The sequence below is a fragment of the Colobus angolensis genome, unplaced genomic scaffold (genome assembly GCF_000951035.1).
Source record: "Colobus angolensis palliatus isolate OR3802 unplaced genomic scaffold, Cang.pa_1.0 Scaffold14, whole genome shotgun sequence".
In the NCBI taxonomy this organism is placed as follows: domain Eukaryota; kingdom Metazoa; phylum Chordata; class Mammalia; order Primates; family Cercopithecidae; genus Colobus; species Colobus angolensis.
The window spans coordinates 7,242,928-7,255,221 of record NW_012114488.1 but is presented as its reverse complement, the minus strand read 5'-3'; positions in this window follow the sequence as shown (position 1 = coordinate 7,255,221).

Sequence of the window (12,294 nt, the reverse complement as noted above, 5' to 3'; positions counted from 1 at the left end):
AGAAGAAAACTTGCAAATGGCATTCATGTGACAATCCAGAACAGACAAAGCCAGTCTGTGATGGACACAAGAGCAGTCTCCACGTTGGAGTGTGGAAATGAGGACTGACTGGGGGACGTGGGGAAGACCCTGAGGTGGGGGGTGGGGTGCAGGTGCACCTGTGCCATGGGCTGGGGCCTCTGGCTGTTCGTTTGTTCATTGTAACCCCAGAAAAAGAAAGGAGCCCTTCATGATTTAGAACATGTGCTTATTCAGTGCCTCTGCAGATAAACTGCTAATACTTTTATTTCTTTATCTTCAGTCTTTCCTTTTCAATTCTTATTCCAAAATTCTTTTATTCTGATTAAAAACATCAAAGTATAAACTGGGCATGGTGGCCCACACCTGTGGTCCCAGACACTCAGGAGGCTGGGGTGGGAAGATTGCAGGAGCCCAAGTGTTCAGCTTGGGCAACAGAGGGAGATGCTGTCTCTAACATTTTTTTCATTAAAAATAAAAATATCGGCGCCTGTAGTTCCAGCTACTCGGGAGGCTGAGGCAGGAGAATGGTGTGAACCTGGGAGGCGGAGCTTGCAGTGAGCCGAGATCGCGCCACTGCACTCCAGCCTGGGCGACAGAGCAAGAAGACTCTGTCTCAAAAAATAAATAAATAAAAATAAATAAATAAATAAATAAATAAAAATAAAAATAAAAATATCAAAGTATTTTTAAAAAACTTGCATTCCCCTCCACATACTCAGTAAGTTATCAGGACAGAAGATCATCCCTAAAGTAAGAGACTGTCTTCATTACCCTTTTCTATATTGTATACTGTTTTAGACTTGAAAAACATATTGATTGAATATAAAAATGCAAGAATTTTTTTATAGCAGCCTGAGTGTCTATAAAGTCCTCTTAACTTTATAGTGTTTCTATGATGGGTAAGAACTATGAGAGCATAAATCAGGCCACTATATTTCCCAACACTATCCAAAAATTTCTGGGTTCAAACAAAAAGGTGTGCACTGCATTTCATCAGAAATTGGTCTAAGTCCAATACTCCCTTTGACTTTTCTATTTCCCACAAACAGCGATGGCTTCTGCACATAAAAACTCCTCACTGAAGTGATCTTGTGTCCAAGTATGTTAATTCGTGATTTTGATCATATTTGAATTTAGCCTCTTCTGATTACTATTCTACAGATCAGTTGATATTCTGGCCTCAGGAAGCATCAAGTGAACAGCGCATGCTCTAGATATTACATTTAATATTTAATAACTAGTCATATGTAATAATTCGTGCTTAGAATATCATCGGCCAGGCTGGAAACAGAGCCAGGTGCACCACTGGATTGCTGAGTTCGAGAATAAGCATCGGGTTCCCATCCCAGTGGAGTCCTTACTGCTGGATGTGAGTCTTGCTGGTCAAATGAGTGGAGACCCAGAGCACAGGCAGCCGAGGGTTGGGCAGTCAACGGGACGGCGGCTCATCTGCAAATAGTCAGTGTGCACCTCCAGGCGACAGGACGCAGAGACCCTGCAACAGGGTCCTGAGATGGAAAAGCCAAACTTGCAGGCTCTTCCATGGACCCCTGAAATAGGAAGTCTGGGATAGGGGCCCAGAAATCTTCATCTTTTCAGAAACACTCCAGTAGATTTTTATGCAGTTCCATTCTGGATGCCATGATTTTCCAATTCAATTATTTGTCACTCCACTAACTTAAATGCAGTACTCATCCAGAGTCCATGAGCCATAAATCCACAGCCTAGCAGGCTTCTCATTTTGACTACTGTTGGTGAGAGGTAAGTTACTCACATTTGAATCCTGGAATAAACCAGCTATTACTGACTCAAGTTCAGAATCTTTTGTTTTACACTGTAGATCATAATACATTGCCCTTGGAAGTTACAGGCCTGACAGGCTCGGATGGTTTACAGTAAAAATAATAATATCCTACCAGTTCCGTACTTCAGTTTCCTTCCCTTTCTGTTGAAGAAATTCCGTCGGCAACCACAAATCTTGAAGCCAATCCCTTATTTTCTCATTGTCTTAATTTATCATCTGGACAGCTCATCCCTGCATGGCAGTGAAAGACCAATACTATGTGAAGTACATTTTTTTTGGCTCTTATATAAATCACTTGAATGTAAAGAAGGTAGCGTGGCAATGGCAAGCGGCCTACTTCTGTAGTCTGTATGGCGGCCTTTACATTCATGGTTTGGCTGCTGACTTTGCTAGAATCTGCAGAACATTTTCCAAAAGGAAGGTAGTATAGATTCCTTAGGCATGAAATTAACTTTTATGATGTGGGCATTGATGAGACAGTCAGGAAATATCTGGAAATGACACACTCTTCAGAACTATAAATTGTAAATGAAAACACATATTTGAAACCACGCAGGGACTAAAAAAGAAAAAACAAGCATTAATGCCACATTAATAGAAATATAATATATATTACCTCTCATAGAAATAAGAAACTTTTTTGAAATGTTGATTTGGAACTGAGTTCCAGTCAATAAATTTGAGAAGGAAACCTTTCTCCAGTTCCCGAGTGTCCACAGTAAGAAAGATATGGCTTCTGCTCTTGAATCTGCCCTGAAAGGCTCCATAGAGCTCACCCCACTTTTCTTCAAGATGCTTCCCAGTGCTCACTGGTGGTAGCAGAACCCACTTCTCTCTTCTGCCCTTATACAGCTTTGTGGTGTGTAGGTAGACACCGTGCTGACGAAGATGGAATCTGAAGTCAGATCAATGAGGTGCGAAGCCCTGCAGGTCCACTTACCCACTGTGTGCTTTTGTTCGGCATTTTAACTTCTTTGCGCCTCAGTTTCCTTATCTGCGATAAGAAGGTAATGAGGTATCCACTTGCTGAGGCGGTGATGATTACAGTTACATAAAGCACTTAAGGATAGTGACTGTGACATAGTAAGCACCTAATCAGTGCACGTAAATGTTGAAATTGACCTCTGATATGGGCTGGCTGTGTCCCCACAGAAACCTCCACTTGAACTGTATCTCCCAGAATTCCCACATGCTGTGGGAGGGACCCGGGGGAGGTGATTGAATCACGGGGGCCTGTCTTTCCCGTGCTGTTCTCGTGATAGTGACTAAGTCTCACGAGATCTGACGGTTTTATCAAGGGTTTCTGCTTTTGCTTCTCTCTCATTCTCTCTTCCCACCACCATGTAAAAAGTGCCTTTTACCCTCCGCCATGATTGGGAGGCCTCCCCAGCCATGTGGAACTGCAAGTCAAATTAAACCTACTTTTCTTCCCAGTCTCAGGTATGTCTTTATCAGCAGCATAAAATGGACTAATACAATCTCAAACCATTTTGTCTTTGGCTACAAATAAGAAGTAAGGTGTGTGCACATGGCCCAGACAAGAAACTCCAAGTGAGAGCCAGGCAAGCCCAGTGTGCAGGGAGGCTGCCCACGCCTGACAGGACAGCACCAAGGTGTCGGGCAGAGCCAGGTCCAAGGGCCAGGGCCCTGTAGCTCTGAATTCGAAGATGGGCTTGATGCTGGCCCTGTTGTTGATGGGATACTAACTTTGGTCACTTTACCCCATCATCCTCAGCTATATATCCAGTACACACAATAATTATCAGATTGCTTTATTATTACTGTTTTTATATATTACATATTTATAAAACATAGACTACTGTAAAAATGTAAACTATACATTTTATACTACCCCAGGCAGATACACACACACCCCTCACAGGGTTTCACACCACATCAATCTGCTCTGTGGAGGGGAGACCTACTCAAGGGCCAGAAAGATCATATAATCCAACACCTAATTTTAGAGATAAGAAAATCAAAGTTCAAAAGGTTTGCTGAGGAACTACATGGGCAAATACATAGAATTTTTTTATTATTTAAATATCTCTAAGAGATAACTGTTTAAACAAAATTGATAATGACCTAGTGTGGAATTTACAACAAATGTTGTCTTAGTCCATTCAGGCTGCTGTCACAAAAATGCCATAAACTAGGTGGTTTATATTTATCTCTCACCGTCCTGGAGGCTGGAGGTCCAGGATGAAGGTGCTGGCAGTGTCTGGTGAGGGCCTCCTCCTCATAGACAGTGCCTTCTCACTGCCCCTCACATGGTGGAAAGTGCCAACAGGTGCCCTGAGGTCTCTTTTATGGGGGCATTAATTCCTGTCATGAGGCTCTTCCCTCATGACCTCATCACCTCCTGATGATCCCACCTCTGAACACCATCATCTTAGGAGAGAGGCTTTCAACATACGAATTTGGGGGGCAGAAAACAAACAATTAGATCGTAACACCATAAAAGTAAAATGCATGACAGTAATAGCACCCAGCCTGGAGAGGAGAAATGGAAGTTTGCTACTGTAAGATGAAGTGGCATCCTATCACTCAACGGTAGAATACCACAGTTAAGGATTTATACTTTAAATTAAAGAAACCTCAGATTATCTAAACAAAGAGTTACACCTAAGAAGCCAAAAAAAAAAAAAAAAAGATGATAAATGGAAATACAGAAAATATCTAATGGAGTCAAAAGAAAGCAGAAAAATAAAAAGAAAAGAAAGATCAGAAGGAGCAAATAGAAAATGAATAAGCAAGACAGAGTTTTAAACATAATCACATTAATAATCACATTAAATATGAATGATCTAAACCCACACATTAAAATGCAGAAATAGTCAAATTGGATAAAAGATCAAGATGCAACTAAATACAGCCTATAAGAAATGCACTTCAAACAAGGAGACTCAGATAGGTTTAAAAAAATAATTTTAAAAGATATACCATCCTAACACTAAAAAAGAAAGCTAGAGTGGCTACTTAATTTCCAACAAAGTATATTTCAAAGCAAAAAATATTCCCAGGAATAAAGACCACCATGTCATTACAATAAAGGTGTCTACTCATTAAGAGGACATAATAATCCTAACCTAATAAAGTAGCTTCAAAATAAAAGAAAAAACTGATAGAATTACAAGGAAAAGAGAAAACCTAGAGGTATGATCAGAGATTTCAACGCCGCCCTCAATCCTGGAAAGGACCAACAGACACCACATAAGGATGCGGAAGACTCGAGGACACTCCCAACCAACGCGACACGGTTCTCAGATCCTGCGCCGCCAACAGCGGAGTCTGCATTCTTTTCAGGTGGACACAGAACACAAAGCAAAAGCAATCCATTCAAGCCATGCAAAGTATTTCCTCTGTCCATGCGGTATTAAACTGGAAATCAATAAAAGATTTCAAGAAAGACCTCAACTATGTGAAAACCAGACAGCACACTACCTTTCGACAACCCATGAATCAATGACAAAAATCAAAAGAGAATTTCAAAAGTATTGTGAACTAAATGAGGACATAAACATTTTCGCAATTTGGGGGATCCCCTAAGGCAGCAAATGGGGGAGCGTGGGGCACCCACAGCTGTGTCAACGGCTTCTAAGAACAGAAGGGGGCCTCAGCAGGCACAGATGTGACTCCAACTCTGCAGGACGACAGGCTCCGGCCTCTCCGCCTCTGTGCCAGGCTGCACGAGTGCCCGGGCACAGGACAGGGGAGATTGCAGGGGACGCGGGAAGGGCACGTGGGCATCACAGTGAGACCAGTGGGAGCTGGACGGAAGATCAGACTCGGGGGCATTTGAGACATAAAAACTGGTAAAAAAAAAAAAAAAATTGTACAATCTGTAGAAGTGAAATAAGGAACAGAGAGGGGTGGGGAGGCTGAGGAGGTGGAGGATGAGCTTGCAGGAGGGCTCCACGGCTCCCGCTCAGGCTCTGGGAGTTGCAGGTGAGAAGTCAGGGAGAGGAGGCCGCAGCCCGGGAAGGAAACGTTTGGGCTGGCTCAGAGTCCGGAGTGTGAGCGCGGCAGCACTGCGGAGGAATGCCCAGAGCAAATGGGTCTAAAGGAGACATGCTGGGGCTTTTGGAAAATAATCAGAGGTCACAGTTTAAGATGAGGAAAAGGAGGATAAATCCAGAGGCAGCATCAAGTGAGGAGACAGCAGAGCCGACAGCGGACCCCAGAGAAACCTGCACATGGAGAAACGTTTCCTGCTCAGTCCGCCCTGGACGCCTCCCTGCGCCATGGCCCCCAGGGCTGCCCCGCCAGCTGCAGTGGAACCCAGGCTGCTCCACCTCTTTCCTGCAACTCCACTGCAGCCAGGGTCAGGGACGGAAGAAATGGACTTGGTGAAAAAGACAAAACAAAGCCAAAAAAGTAACAGCTGGACCATGCGTGAGTCCCGACGGGAGCCCAACAGGGTCTCCACAAAGCCGGACCCTGAACACTGAAGCATTCAGCTCACACCAGTCAGACCCGACTTGGCTTCAACTCCAAACATGTGCCTGAACTAACATCCGTGTGTCTCTAACAAACCAAAGGTTATGTTCAGTTTAAAATTCAAGCATACCTTAAAAGAAAAGCTGTATTCGAGGGCAGAGGGGATGTCTGTGAAGAAGGCGGCACGGAACTGTGCTCATGAGAGACAAGAAGAAGGCACTGGCCACGGAGACGCGGCCACAGCATCTCTTTCGCTTCAACATCATTAAGACGTAAGTTTAATCAGAATAGATTTTCTTTCTTATTTTACAATTTAAAAATCTAGCCCGTGAGGATAAGAAAGTTTACTTTCCAAATTCAGAGTCTGCCTTAATTGTGTGATTTCTGAGCCCACACCTGAAGGGGGACACGGGTGGGTGGAGGTTTAAAAGGAAGAGTCTGCATTTCTTGAGCGGCTCAGAGGCGTTACAAACGTCACATCCATGACATGATCCGGCCTTCACAAGACAGTGGTTGTATTATTCAGGGATCCCTAAAGGGACAGGGCTCATAGGACAGATGAGTATATGGAGGGAAGTTTATTAGGAGAATTCACTCACACCATCACAAGGTGAAGTCCCACAACAGGCCGCCTCTAAGCTGAGGAGCAAGGAAGCCAAACCAAGTCCCAAAACCTCAAAAGTAGGGAAGCTCACGATGTAGCCTTCAAGCTGTGGCCGAGGCCCGAGAGCCCCTGGCAAACCACTAGTGTCAGTCCGAGGTCCAAGAGTCCAAAAGCTGAAGAACTTGGAGTCTGATGTTCGAGGGCAGGAAGCAGCCATCACAGGAGAAAGATCGAGGCCAGGAGACTCAGCAAGTCCAGTCTTTCCCCCTTCCTCTGCCTGCTTTTATTCTAGCCAAGCCGGCAGCTGATTAGATGGTGGCCACCCACACTGAGGGGGGGTCTGCCTTTGCCAGCCCACCGACTCAAACGGGAATCTCCTTTGGCAACACCCTCACGGACACAGCCAGGACAATACTTTGCGTCCTTCAGTCCCGTCAAGTTGGCGCTCAGTATTCACCATCACAGTGGCCCAGGACAGCAGCAGGCAACACGAGGCTGTGAGAGGCTGCACTGCTGCTTTGTGACTCCTGGATCCGTGTCCCTCCCTCGTCACCTCCTGACCTCTCTGTGGCTGACCACCCTCCACATTTGGGGAGAGTATGCTAGGCTGCGAGTCAGGTGCGAGGCTCCCTGGAGGACAGCGTCAGCTGGAGGCGGCTCTGCCACTCAGCACCTGGACAGAGCCCAGTGCTTACACTGGCTCCCACGAGAGACTCTCGGGCTCACCCATCTGCCCTGGGAGTGGCCCTGACCTCTCTTCTAGCACTGGAACACTCCATAGCTCCCGTCTCCCAGCCCAGTTTTCTGGCCCTGCCACCCATTCCATCAGCTAGCCCTTGATGTGCCTCAGGTAACCAAATGTGTGAGTAAAGTAACGAACACCCGTGTCCTCATGCCAACACTGTAACGAACGCCCGCATCCTCATGCCAACACCATAACGAACGCCCACGTCCTCATGCCAACACCCACGTGGACCCCATACGCAACCACAGGTGCAGAATGGGTTGGGGAGGTAAGTGACCGTGCCAGGGACCAGCACACGGGAGCCCCCACCAGGTACACCGTCAGCGAGCACTCCCTTCCACCTGCACGCCTGCCCAAAGCCTTGCCGAGCCAAGCCCAGCCGAGCCTCAGAAGCCTCCCGGCCTGGAAGCGCGGTCCCGCCACCTTGCTGATGCGGCAGGAGATGTGTTCTGACCAGCGTGGGAAAGAAACTGCGAATCAAGAGATACCCAGTACTCCCTTCCCGGTGAACAAACTGGTAACGTGGCTGTGTGTGCTTCTGCCGAGACTTAAGGCCAGTTTCTAAATGCAAAGCCTAATTTTTTGGGGGTAAAATTTTATACCAAGATTAAACTTTAGTCACTCACCAGAAGACTAAATTTTAATATGCAGTTCTACATGATATTCTAAATTAGAAATGTCTAAGGAAATTAAGACTCTATTTCAGATAAGGCAGAAGACTGCCCCACATCTGTGATCCATTTAATATTTCAAAGCGACCCTGAAGTCTCATCTCCTAAAAATACCTCCACCAGGTACTGGAAATCTGTATCCCCCCCTTGCCTTACACAGTGGAGAAACTGAGGGTTCCCTTCACAATGTGTGTTCGTAATCACACAGATGCTGGAAGGTTCAAGCATGTGCACCAAGCCACTTTACTTCCTTTACTTAATCTGTTCCTAAAGAATGAATGTTAAAGAACAAATTTTGTAAACCATTCTGTTTTTAGAGATAGGGTCTCACTCTGTTGCCCAGGCTGGAGTGCAGTGGTCCGATCCTGGCTCACTGCAGCCTCGACCTCCCAGGCTCCCAAGTAGCTGGGATTACAGGCATGAGCCACCACACCCAGCTGATTTTTCATTTTTGTAGAAATGGGGTCTCATGATGTTGCCCAGACTGCTCTCCTGGGCTCAAACGATCCTACTGCCTCGGCTTCCCAAAGTGTTGGGATTAAAAGCATGCGCCACTGTACCTAATTAACTGATAATTATGAGCTCAGCTTTTACTTTTAGGATCCATGTGTCTTCAGTAGCTCAGTTTTGTCTGTTGTTATTCATTAGAAGAAACCAGATCAATTATGTAAGAAATAAAACATTTTGTAATGTAAACAATAGCACCACTAGACAAAGCTCTGATTCTGATTTCTAAAATTTCTCAAGTCAATTCTGAGAGTGACACCAGGGAAGAAAGCTTGTGGCTAGACAGCAGCCCTCCTCATCTGGACAGTGGTGAGGGCAAGGTGGTCTGACAGCCCTGGCTCCTGGAAGGGAGCCCCCACCCCACAGAGGGGCCGGCCCTCCAGCACCTGCCACACTCTCCCAGGGGCCTCGAAGAGACTCTCAAACCACGTCACATGATGAGAAACGATGTAAATATTTTGATAATGACCATTAATTGGTTTTCATTGTTCTGTCATTTATTAAGATGGGCATGTACTGAGTATCTTTGTATTGTTTAAATCAAATAGCCAAGGAACCTGCATTCCGGGGCCTGTTGGAATTGAGGCCACGTTAGAGACTACTGGAGCACTCACTCTCACCCTGGGTGTTGCGAGATGGCCATGCACACCTCATGTAGAAATGCTTTCTGAAAAGGATAGTCAGATTCCAGTGTGGGGGATTCAGACAGTCTCAGAACGGAAGTTGGTAACAAAATCAGCCATAGTCTGCGCTTGACTAAGATCAATGGCACAGCTATGCATTTGAGACAGTGGATAACAGATGTGGACACTGAAACTGGGAACTCAGCTCCAAAAACAAAATTAATATTTACTCTACTTGGCTTTATTTTTTAAAAAATGCATAATAGGCCAGGGCAGAGGGGAGGCATCCCACATAGAGACACCGCAAGTGCTGGGCAACGCCTGGGAGCCTCAGGCACCAAGCAAGCCAACAAAAATGTCTGCAGGGCCCAGAGTCTGATGGGCAGCAGCTTGAGCCAGGTGGGGCTGTCTGGGGGACCTTTGGAAATCAGTCAGGCACTGTGGGCTGTGACAGTGACACCTGGGGTGACTGGTGCTGGTGGAGAGGACCAGGGATGCCATACCTCTGGCATCATGTAGGTCAGTCACGCACACTTGGGTTTTGTCCGCGAGAAACACCATTTGAATGGGGCCCTTCCCTACAGGTGTGAGGAGTTCAGGCTGGGGCAGCTACTGAGAAGGGCACCCTCACAGATGGTCTGCGTGGCACAACGGTGGAACCATAAAGTACACTGACTAGTTTAGGAGTATCGCTTTCTGGCCAGTGCGAGATTCCCAGTAAGACGTCCTCAAGCTCTAAGTAGCTTGGCTTCTTACAGAGACTCCCTGGCTAAATGGAGCCAGGGCAGGAACTCCTGGGGGCCTCCCTGACACTCCCCAACAGCAGAAGATGAGAACTTCACACAGAGCACCAGGCGCAGATGCTCTAGTGCGAGCCTAGGAGGTGCTTCCAGTAACCGCCAGCAAGACCGAGGCGGCGTGCTGAGAAACACGGTGTGGCCCACACCTGTGCCACGCTCTGAAACAGCAAAACTGCACTGGCCCGGAAGAAACGCTGGAAGCTCTTCCAGTCCCCTCGCCCCACAACGGATTCCCGTCTTAGAAGAAGCAAAACCCAGGGCTGCGAGTCCTGCTTTTTAGGATGCCACCAGGACCTGCACCTCTCTTTCCACACCAACTTGGAGGCCGCAACTCTGAGAATAAAGTAGGAATCTCACAGAAGAGGAGTCAGAGCAGCGGTCCACTGTGTTCCTAGAGAGGCCGGCCTTTGCACCCCAGCCACTCCGCAGACCACACATAAAGCTGGGAGGAAGGGCCGCCAGCTCCAGTGCTGGGAACACAGCACAGAAAAGCAGCATCTGTGCTCCAGGATGAGTAAACAGAGACGCGAGGGAGCTGCCGAAACCGCACTGCAAACAGGAGAGGGAGGATCAGCTCCACCAGGAAGAGCTTCTCCTCAAGGGGGCTTGGGGAGACCAGTGGTTCTCAAACAGGTCCATGGAAGCCCAAGTCTGACGGCAACCACTCAGGAACCTGAGGCTGAAGGAGAAAGAGGCGGGAGGTGAGGCCCTGGCTCTGCCACCACCCAGTCAGAAAGCCCCCATGATTGTGCAAGGTTCCATCTGGACAAAGAGTTTAAAAGTAAAAAAATACCGAAAACCACTTCTGAAGGAAACAAAACATTTCTTATAACATACTTGCTCCACATCTTGTACATGTCTTCCATGAAAAATAAGCAACAATCTGCAGGAGACGACAGGAAAGGCACAGCTAAAATGAGCCAGCCATGCCCAGGGAGTAAGGACACAGGCTCACACTTCAAGTCACTAAGCTCAGTACTTCAAGTGACTGAGCTCAGTACTCAAGTCACTGAGCTCAGTACTTCAAGCCACTAAGCTCAGCACTTCAAGTCACTGAGCTCAGTACTCAAGTCACTGAGCTCAGTACTTCAAGTCACTAAGCTCAGTACTCAAATCACTAAGCTCAATGGAGACTTGCAGATGTGGGAAATAAAGTGGATGATGTAGAAGACCGCGTTGAAAACAAATTCTCAAAATGATGAAGAAGAGAATACAAACCCTAAAATGCTCACTTTCTCTTTTCAAAGAAAATAAAATTAAGCTAATTGGTTGACAAACAGGGAAGACCCAACTTTCCAATACTACATACTCCTGAAGGACAGATGGAAATGGATGGTTTTCCAGTATTTATGCTTAGCTGTTTTATTTCAAGATTTCAAATCCTAGAAGAAAACACAACTGTGAGGAAATGGGTTGTTCTTCCACTTCATGCTCCTCATCCCTGTGAAACTTTTCTGTGGGATGTGGTACCGTGTCTGAGTATCAATCACAGGGCTGTGGCACAATATGGTTATAGAAGGAAGCCGCCTGCCCGTGGTTTGCTGTCCCTGCTTTGCTCCCAAGAGCCGCCCACCCAAAGGCTTCGGAGCCCCTTTCATTAACAGAGAACACAGCGAACAATTCCACAAAGACAGCAGGAATGCACAGAGGTTGGAGTGGCAGGCAAACAGCCACACACACCACTGGGGCCGTGATGCTACTGCAGCCTGAGTTTCTGATGCACCAAGATGGTTTTGTACACAGGAAAATTATTTGTGGTTTATTTTTATGCTTATAAAATTAAAATTCAATTCATTAAACACTTAACATTTTAAAACCCTAGTCTTTAAACTTTTAATCCTATTTAATATCTTGTATTATACTTAGAAATCTAGTAAATTTTAACAATCACATGCAAAGTAGCCTTTGATTCATGTTCAGTTAACTCACAATGAACAGATTAAATCCCTTAGGCAATGAGTGAAAGTTACAATTTTGTTAAAGTATTTTGCCGGGCGCGGTGGCTCAAGCCTGTAATCCCAGCACTTTGGGAGGCCGAGACGGGCGGATCACGAGGTCAGGAGATCGAGACCATCCTGG